At 36.9% G+C, this 9,492-nt stretch overlaps 1 pseudogene; it reads right to left on the bottom strand.

Moving 5' to 3' along the window:
* Positions 1–450: 450 nt before the first annotated feature.
* LOC128223299 (uncharacterized) lies at positions 451–3,816 on the bottom strand (annotated as a pseudogene).
* Positions 3,817–9,492: the final 5,676 nt, after the last annotated feature.

Genomic DNA, 9,492 nt, shown 5'->3' on the forward strand with positions numbered 1-9,492 from the left:
TCCTTAAATCGCTGATTGCCGAGTATGCGTTGCTAATTTAATTTGCAAGCAGGCAGTAGTTACATTTGGTTTTGATAATGGATTAAGGTATATTCACATAGAATATGTTTAATGAATGCATCATAGTTATTGTTACGTATCCATATAAATTATTTTATTTCTATCTCTACAGATCCTTCACACATCCTTTACGGTGCCTTGCTCCCCAAGGTTTGGTGCAATCATGCATAAACATCCATCACACATAGCTCACCCTGTTCAGCCGCAGGACTATATATGCTATACTTTAGTCGGGTAATAAATAATTGCACAAAGCAGAAGGGAAATCCTTTAAAACAGTTAGCTCAACGGCGTGTATTATTCGTCGCATAGTTTTGAGCTATACTAGTGTCACTAATTGCCTTAGTGAAAATTGTGACACAATTGCATGTAATGTATTGAATACTCACCTTAAAACAGGATTGGTTTAAACCAGGTATTGATTCTGTTCCCGTCCCTCGCGTATCTTCTCAACTCTCCAATGCGCATGGCTGTTTGAGCCTCATTCGTAAACTTCGAGGCATCTGACATAATTAGTTCTTTCTTTCTAAATTCGTTCAATGTGTGGATCCTTTCAATGAAACCATCCTTCTTTAGAAGCTTTTCGTTTTCAATCATCAAGTCAATGTATTCATTCGTTGACAAAGGGTTCGGCCACAATGCAATTGAGGTAAGTCTTTCATTACACTCCTTTACTGTAGTCATAAGATACTCAATGTCATCGATCATGTAATCAAACTCTTTAACTATTTTCTCGAAAGCTATCTCGTGAGTGAGCAAAACTTCTTCAGCTTCTTGATACTTCTTTAGCATGTCACCAGAACGTTTCTTTACTTTTTCAGTGACGAACTTAAATATGTACGGTGTGTTAGCATGCTTGTCCCATTTGCATTTGTTTGGACAAACAGTGCAGAAGCCATTACCGTCCATTGCACTGCAACCTTTCTTCCTGTCGTTATCTAAAATGTCACAATTTTCGTGGCAAGTAAAATGACAAAGTGTGCAATTGGTTACATGTTGACCTGCAGGAAGATCTCTTTTCTTTTGTCGAGTCTCATCAACTTCAAACGTGAAATTCGCTTTGTCTTTTATAGTTGTCTTTGCTCTTTCGATAAAGCAATTTCTTTTTTCATTTGGTTAAATTTCATAAGGCCAGCCTCAATCTTTGGCTGTAGATTAGTTACGGTTTGATCAAGCCTGAGCCGTTCGTCAAGGACATCTTTTGAAAGTTGAAGACTTTTAGATTTACCTTGTTCAAGATGTGAAAAGAATTGCTGAAAACTTTTGATTCCCATTTTCCAAAGCATTGGTGCAAAGCTTGTGTGACCGACATTACGTGCAAACAGGCAAGAGTTATTGAAAGTAAAATACATTCCAAACGGAAGCTTGGATTCTTTCATAGCTGCGAGAACTGGTGGGTCGATGCCGTCAGCAAAAGTTATCAGCGAGCATATGTTGCTTTTAATGTCTTTTCCGAAAAGCGACATGATCGACTGAAAAATATAGCTCTGGATAGCCGTTAAGCGAGCATCAGGCGCCCTCAACAGAAAGCAGATCGCATCGATAACACAGACTTGTTTTGAATGCTTTGCAGAAAAAAGTTTTCGGATTTGTTCCACTATCTCCTGATTTCTTTGAAGCCCTCTTGTGTCGCCAAACCCGGGGGTATCAATTATATTCAAGCAGTAGGGTACCCTGCCACCCTTCTCCGGGAAAATGGTATACTGAGTTATCCATTCTGTTTGCGAAAGTGCCTGTTATATATATGAAACAAAACGTTTGGAAAATACTGATGTAGTATGTTTGTATTCTAAACATTCTTTTAGATGATATTTCCCGCATTGATAAATGTTTATAATTGTCCCTCATTTTCTCTTATATTTGTTAATGAAATATTTATACCTAGCTAATTATGTATTTTACATGGTTGGTCAAACTTTGTGTTTAAAATCTCAAAGCTATTACCTGGTTAGTGCACCTTTGTGTTTCTTCTTCTTCCAAGTCTTTGATTGTGTATCGGAAAGCGTCACCCCATTTAACGTCAAGTATGTAGTTCACTAAACCGTCAACCAGCGTGCTTTTTCCAGTTCCTGTTTCTCCTATGAGTATTATTGTTTTCTCCTTTGGCGCAAGTATTGGCGGTGATCCTATATATAGTAAACAAAACATTCAATAAACGAAATACGAAAAGCAACAAAATAACTCAACTTAAATATGTCGTAAGTTACTTTTGATAAAGCATTTGAATTTGATATGATGCCATAAACCAGCTAGCGTAGACATTTCTGGTTGTCACGCTTCACACTATAATCATTTATCCTGCTATCAGGCACTCCGAAAGCCGGAAAAGGGAATGCCAGATAAAATTTGTATCCATGGCAGTAGTGTACGTGCGCCATATGGATATTTTTTATATGAGTTGGGAGTAGCATTGTGCATTGACAATAATACTCGGACGTGTTAAAAATAGATATTTTCAAATATAGAATTGATTTAAAAATATTTGAATTTGTTCAACACATACCCGTGTCAAATGTATTAATATAAAAGAATCAATCGTCTTCTAACAAATCTCTGTCCCGCTGTACAATTATGGCCTCATTAAGTGACAAAGGATAACAACTTAAAACAAAACGGCTGCGCAATGTCATAGATCTTGAACGAATTCGCCAGGCATCACAATAAATGATATATAAGTTACATATTGATTTAAATACTCTGTTTCGATGAAGAATATATCAATTGCAACTCGATCTGCAAAGTGAAAATTTGTTATAAGGCAATAATCAGTACATTCTTACCAAGAATAAACTGTCTTGATTTTGCAATTACATCTCGGGCTGCTCTATGTTCAGTCAACGGTAAAGCATAAGTTGTGGGGTTTTCGCCCTCAACTTTGGTAGAGAAATAAACTATTCGAGACGCGGGGGATGGAAATGTTATAATAACATCGCTTTCCGGACTGTATGGTCCTTCTCCATGCTCATGGACAACTCTGACTCTAAATACAAACTTCGTGTTGGAGTTAATGTCTTCTATTTTACCACTTGCGGTAGTGAACTCTTTGTTATAAAACTTCCATTTGCTGTTTGGATCTACATCTTTCATTAACACTTGGAAATAACTGCCATCCTGAAAGTTCAGTGGCTCGCCCCACGATAAATCGATGAAATCTGATCCTGCCTCCGATGATATAGGCTTTCCCGGCCGGTTATACTGAAGCAAAAACTAGTTTTAATATAAGTGTGTAGGTGAACTGATGTTTTTTTTCCCAGAAACTGTTGAAAAAAATTACTTTATATCCAGTACAACAATAATACACAATTCATGGAAATGCATAAATTGTATGTCAATAAAAGATGCATTACGTCTTTCTTTTCTTTCCACAACGCTTGTGGTCGACTATAATTTTTTTTTTCAGGTTCGTCCTTGTCGCTGAAAAGACATTTAATTTATACAAACTAGTCAAAGAGTTTCCAAATGTCCAAATACACCTTTCTATATGTGAAAGTATTCTAATACAAAATTTAATCAACAGCCATATAAGGCAAACGACGTGCATTAAGCATTACCTTTGTGTTTCACCTTTCTTTTCTTTATGTATTTCGAATTTAGCAATGTCCATAACCACAATATGGCTCTGTGTTTTCTTTCTAGCTTTATGTTTCTTTGCACATTTCGAGCAAAGAAGTTCTCTGTCGCAGTCAAGGCAGAAGGCGCTGGCCAATTGTTGTAAGTCCCTACCTTCACATGGTTCGCAATACAATCTCGTTTCATCGCAATAGCCTTTGGTAACTGAAACCAGCTTGTGGCCGTTGTATTTTTTCGTAATAACATGCGTCGCCCTGCACTGCCAGCAAATCATTTTATCACATTCCATGCAATAAGCCACAGACCCTATCTTTTCACAAGTCCAACACTTCGTTTCTTTTATTTTATCTATGGCGAGCAAATTGTGTACTTTCATCAATTTATTTCTCTGGTGCATCTCCGTGCATGTTTCGCACATATATTCAATACAGTCTTCACAGTATTTAACCGCTTTGGACTTACAGACGGCATCTACGCAGACAGTGCAGTGCACTGCATTGGATAGCTTGGAATCTCCGATCTTTGATATCTGGTGATTTTTGGTGATTTTCCTTCTCAGGTGAACTTCTGTGCATGGTTTACAATGACGCTCCTCGCAGTCTACGCAAAAGTTTTGAGAGGGAGAAAAGGTTTTTGTAATCTTGCAAACGTCGCACGGAATAACATCTATATCTCTGTTTAAAACGGTAGTCAGAATGTGGGCTTTTGTTGCTTTTTGCCTTTTGTGGTAATCAACGCAGTGCTCACATAGATATTCTGTGCATATTTCACAATACATTGATGCCTCCTCTTGACTCTCGCCAGAGCAAGGATTACAAAAGTGCTTGTTTGAAGATGGCCCTTTTGGAAGATTTTTAATGGGTACTGGTGCGTGATGTATAGTCATTTTTGTGACCTTATGCTGAATGACACACTTTGCGCAGAGATATTCGTTACATTCATGGCAAAAATTACTGGCATGTTTCTGTTTATTTCCTAGTTTACAAGGTTCGCACTCTATAAATACTTCGTCGGCCATGTTCGATTGCTCTTTAACGAGTTCTATCGCAATCGGCTCGTGCGATTTTGTCATCTTCAATGTTTTGTGAGTTTTAACACAATCGTCGCAAATGTACTCGTCACAAGCCAGACAAAACCTCTGGACAATCGTTTTAGGGTTTCTTTCTTTACATGGTTCACAATACATTATGTCACACTTAATCTTTTCAATAACATCGATAGTATCGTGTCTCTTGGTCACCTTCTGTTGTTTATGCCTATCAGTGCATTCATCGCAAAGGTATTCATTACATAGATTGCAATACCTGGAAGCTTTAACATGTCTTTTAGATTCTTTGCAAGGCTCGCAGAATGGCATATCTAGCTCGTCGCCAATTGTACTTTCATCAGGTTCAATCGACGCCATTTTCAGCTGTAAAATGAACATCTCATTAGTCTTGGGGCACACACGCAGAGGGCATTAGTATGTTCTGTGCAAACAGTTTTTTTTATTTGTCTTCACATTTCTATGACTTTGGAAGTATTTTAAAGTTTATTACTATAAGCGACTGTCTTATGCTAAACAAATCTGTTCGAAAGATTAATATGGCGGGAGTGTCAAACAGCTTTGAATCATATCAGACGCCGAGTAGCTTGTCATCTTATATGGATTCAAGCTGTTTCCATATTAATTATATCATCAGCCGGAAAGGAGTTAATATTTCACCTTCTCTGAATATATTCGCAGAAGTCAGTATAAAGCGACTTAAAACAATAAACTAGAAATGAATGGCAGTAAATTTAGAATAAGATCAGACGCTGCTTTGGATGTACGGCATATGATCTGACACTGCACTGTTAACAACTCAAAATAACCACATGCCGTCTACATTGATAAGTTAAGACCCTGCTCAGATCAGACGACACGTAACGTAGAATACTTAATCGGACAAAAACATTGTCCTACTGTAGTACAATGCTAACATCATCATCGTCATCCTCATTAATCGCCAAGTAAGATATCAATTTTACCGAGTGCAAAAGTCAGAGGTGTCTTTAGATCATAAGACATAAATAAAAGCCTCCACGACAGTTTATGCAAATCTATGTGGATTGCTTGAATTAATGCATTAAATGAAACTTGACATGAGGAGAGTTTCAAACTACCCTTAACATATTTGCCGAGCGTCTAAAACTTTACAAAACAGGACTTTTAAATTTTAAACTTTATAAATATAGCGTAGATCTGGATCTACAACCTTTTATAATTATTTAAATGAATATAAGATTTCTAAATGATTTAATAACATGTGTGTTTTCTTATTTACCGACTGCCACCGCCCAGACTTACTTTGTGAGAGGTAGCATCGTTAAAAACTCAATCGACCGTACGGAGAAATTGCTAAAATGAATTACCTTGCGAGCTTTGTGCAAAATGCGAGATGCTAAATGCTTTTAAAATGATTCATGCGAAATGCAAGATGCGAAGGTAATCCGTTATTCAGGAGGTGTTACTATATTTAGATTTCACATAGCACGAGCTTCCGTAATTCCGTACCCGGCCATTCGATTGGTCGAAAATGAAACTATTGTTCTATATATAGCATTTGCATAACGCATTTCGCAAGAAGCATTGAGCCCCGGCGTTCCATAGTAAACACATGAAATAGTTTAAGAGCTTACCATGAAAAATACATGGGGGCCTTAGCGGCCAACAGAAGTCAATTTCAGAAGTTACGCCCCCCCCCCCTAACTGAGAAATCTGGATCCGCCACTGAAATGCACATGTATTTCACAGTTTACATGTATTTTTATTTATAATAGATTAGTACTTTAATAGCTTACAACCAATTTAAGCTGGCGGATTTTTTTTAAATTGTTTTAGAGACTGATGTTAATGTTGTCAGTGAATTGAGAGATGAGAAAACATACTGGTACACAATCACGTGTAAATTCGCAAAAAATCACGCATTATTTCAGTCAGATAATTTGAAGTAAAATAATTGTTTTTAAGGCGTCTTCAATGACATATTTTATTATTTTATTATAACAAATGGCAGACGAATGACGCCAAATGTATCAAAATGATGACATTTTGCAACCGTCATTAGATAGTGTGAACATCAACAAAAATATGACAACATATTGCAATTGTTTTGAAAATTTAACCGAGAGGGCATGCCCACGAACCCCTCTAGCATAAATATGAATCCACATGAATAAAGGGCTAGCTACGCCCCTGTATATTATTTGGGTATTTAGCGTATTTCCCTAATAATCAATTGTAACCATGAAACCATTATGGTATGAACAGGCAATGCTTAAAAATTGCCACAACTATGCCAAACTAGAGCTTTTAACTGAAGTGCAATAAATAACTTGCCCAGCCGCTTAACACCTTGCCGAGTTCGTTAATTTCCTGTTCAACGAATTTTTAAATCCGTTTTCAAACATTCCAACATTACTAGTTAGTAATATCTTGCTCCTGGATTCTCTGAACCACAATCAAAACGCATGCCTAAAATCGTTTTAAAATTAAGTCATGTTTCATTTCGAGTATTGGTGTATAATTTAGCACTTGCTGCGTTTTGTTTATTATAAAGACAATTCAATTACATGTAATCAACAAATGTGACTGAATATACTGAATTCCATTCCGATTTTAAGCGCAATTATGAAATAGTCTAATGTTTGCATGTAAAGGTTTTTATGTCTACATTCAACGCCTTTTGTGTACAACCGAAGGCCAGTTTTGTAACTCAATCCACGTTTACTCTCAGTTTGAGAACAGAAATAAATCCGTGGGTCTTGTCCTTTATCTGGGCATTATTTGAAAATGGTGCCGACAAAACATGAGACTTTTGAGATGATACTTACTTGAACTACTTATCAAATGATTATTTTTTTCTAAATTATGAATTGAATAGGAGAACTGAGTTAAACGAAATGCATTTAAAACGCTTAATAGTAAGAATTAATTAATTAATACATCGGCCAAGAAACTAAAGAAATAGTGTTTTCCCACTATCCATGCCGTATCAATTGAACAAATCTCACAAGATATTGGTGGTTGTAATTTATTTGTTAAAATGTTGAGAGACAAGATAATTGACTGTTTTACACAAACATGGCACGATAATGTGAGTAATGCCAGCCGATGTTACCACTACAGCCACTTTAAGAGTTTACTTAACATCGAACGATATTTGTTTATAGAGATGCCACTAAAACATAAAACTGCATTACTATGCTAAATTTAGATGTTCTAATTATGATATATTGTGTGCATATTGAACTTGGAAGGCACAAATTTAAGCATTGCACTGCATGATCGTTTATGTAATTTCTGTCTACTGAACTATAATATATCTTAAATTGATTGTGAATATCATGCTTTTCTTCGTTGTCAAAATAAACACATATAAGGAATCATATTTGATATATTGGTATGAATCTGGTGATGATCTGAATAGTGTTTATGCGCAATTATCCACAAACGACTTAAACACAATAATAAAATTAGCAGTGTACATATTTGATCTCATATTGCACCAAGGAATAAGAATAATTATACTTTTTGTACACGATTTAATCTCATGTATAAATGTTCAAGTATATTATTGACTTGACTTGTGTGCCCAAAAGCGGGGTATTCTATAATACAGATATCACAATTAAAAAAACGATCACACTGATTCCTCCAAATTGGTAGCCATAGAAGACAGGTGGCTCCATATTATTATTTCTAAATAGTAGATTCATTGATTCAGCAGTATTGTTCTATCGAAATTAATGTCACTTATATGGCCCTGAACAAAAAAAAACTCGTACGTTGTTAGCATAACACATTACCAAACAGAAAAGAAACGTTAATAACACAGGGGAAAGAACACAAATGCTCACATATAACATATATCTTCATTTGCACAGAAACGCTTATTGTTTTATTGACTTTATAAATGCTCTCTCGAATATTCCTAGGTTTAATTGTAGCTACTTCCCTTTGATCAGAACTGAGTACCTTACTAGAAAAAAAATGATGTCAATAAAAACACAGTGGCCATATTCAAGACTACGAGCGTAACCTCAGTTGCTCAATTCCGAACAAGAACTTCGTACACCACCTAGGAAACACAATGGCCATATAGAAGACTACCAGCGTAATTTTAGTTGCTCAAGTCCGAACAAGACCTTCGTACAACACCTAGGAAACACAATGGCCATATTCAAGACTACGAGCGTAACCTCAGTTGCTCAAGTCCGAACAAGACCTTCGTACAACACCTAGGAAACACAATGGCCATATTCAAGACTACGAGCGTAACCTCAGTTGCTCAAGTCCGAACAAGACCTTCGTACAACACCTAGGAAACACAATGGCCATATTCAAGACTACGAGCGTAACCTCAGTTGCTCAAGTCCGAACAAGACCTTCGTACAACACCTAGGAAACACAATGGCCATATTCAAGACTACGAGCGTAACCTCAGTTGCTCAAGTCCGAACAAGACCTTCGTACAACACCTAGGAAACTCAGTGGTCATATTCAAGACTACGAGCGTAACCTCAGTTGCTCAAGTCCGAACAAGACCTTCGTACAACACCTAGGAAACTCAGTGGTCATATTCAAGACTACGAGCGTAACCTCAGTTGCTCAAGTCCGAACAAGACCTTCGTACAACACCTAGGAAACACAATGGCCATATTCAAGACTACGAGCGTAACCTCAGTTGCTCAAGTCCGAACAAGACCTTCGTACAACACCTAGGAAACACAATGGCCATATTCAAGACTACGAGCGTAACCTCAGTTGCTCAAGTCCGAACAAGACCTTCGTACAACACCTAGGAAACACAATGGCCATATTCAAGACTACCAGCGTAA

This window comes from Mya arenaria, chromosome 17, assembly GCF_026914265.1.
Source record: "Mya arenaria isolate MELC-2E11 chromosome 17, ASM2691426v1".
In the NCBI taxonomy this organism is placed as follows: domain Eukaryota; kingdom Metazoa; phylum Mollusca; class Bivalvia; order Myida; family Myidae; genus Mya; species Mya arenaria.